We start from the raw sequence: 1,482 nt of genomic DNA, 5'->3' as shown, positions 1-1,482 counted from the left end.
TGTGTATGAATATACATCTATATACAGTATCTATAATATATATATAGATAGATAGATATAGATATAGATCTATATATATATATATATATAGATCTATATCTATATATATAATGATTTTACACCAAATCCACATGAGAGTTGGATGTTTAATGTCTTTTACAAATGCATTCATGAAGGGAACACACTCATTACTTGTTTCATGTTTTGATGTTTGCTGCTAAAATATTATATCTGTTTTAACACGTTGATGTCATTTTAAAAGTTGTATTGCAATGCTTCTAAATCTGTAGCTCTCAATAAAACAATCCCTGCCATGAAGGTCCCTGCTTAGGAACTTTCGGTTAAAGAGTAAAAATACTCTGTCCCTGTCTCCCAACTGTGTTTCTGTGTTGTCACCCTTCCTATGGTGACTGTAAGTGACCATTCTAACACGCAATACACAGTCATGGTCCACAGTTGTCACCATCGGGGAAACCCGACCTGAGAAACTCCAATGTAGCCATTGCTGGAGTTATGAAGAACAAAAGAAAAAAAAATCCCCAAACCTCCGCAGCCAATCAGGAACCTGGGTGATGGGTCATGACCTCCCACACAGCTTCCTGACTGGGTGTCGCTAGGCAGTGTGAAGCCAGCTTCCTAGTCAATTACGAAGTGGGGCAGTGGGCCATGACCCACATCCTGGCTTCCTGATTGGCCGGGAAGCTGGCACTATGCTACCTCGTGGCACTTCCCGTCAGAGGGTCAGGATCAGAGCGTTTGGGCGAGTAGAAGTACTAAATGCTCAGTATTGGCATTGATACAGATACCAGTATTGGTGCATCCCTAATAATAATAATAATGATAATAATAATAAAGCACCGATGGGAAGGGGGTGACTTATAAACCATTCACCCAACAAACAGCTAAGTAAATTAGAGTTGTATCACACTATGGCCACTAGGTGGAGCTAATGAGCATAATAAATTCCTATGGTGCTCTGCTCCATCTAGTGGCCAAAATGTGATGCAACTCTCACTCGCATATCACTTCGCTGAGCGAATGGTGTATGTCACCCCCCCTTCCTGTTGGTGCTTTATCAATAAACCAGAAATAGACTAGGCAGAGGAAAACCAGGCGCAGCATAGTGTAAAGAGGGGAAAAAAGATCCGTTTTCTAGGTCGGTTGATTAATCTTCAGCTTTTCTGTGTACGGCAAACTCGGTTGGCTCATATTTGCTGACATGTTCAATCGATGGCCAAACACGGAGAGCCGTTTGATAGGTCAGAAAACGCAATTCTTGTTTCTGCACTTCCCCACATGTTTCCACTGACAGCTCTGTAATAAGACAGCGTGAATCAGCCTTTTGTCGTGGCGCCAACGTTCAAAGGGATGAGTTTCGCCATCTTCCGATATAACGAAATCAGTTTCTTCTGAATCTTACATGTATATTCTTGTTATCAAAGGGAAGGAGAGATCTGCGTTGTATTGGTCATTTCCATGTGC

Source organism: Nanorana parkeri, unplaced genomic scaffold, assembly GCF_000935625.1.
Source record: "Nanorana parkeri isolate BGI_ZX_2015 unplaced genomic scaffold, ASM93562v1 scaffold47, whole genome shotgun sequence".
Lineage (NCBI taxonomy): Eukaryota > Metazoa > Chordata > Amphibia > Anura > Dicroglossidae > Nanorana > Nanorana parkeri.
Note: the sequence above shows the minus strand (reverse complement) of the source record.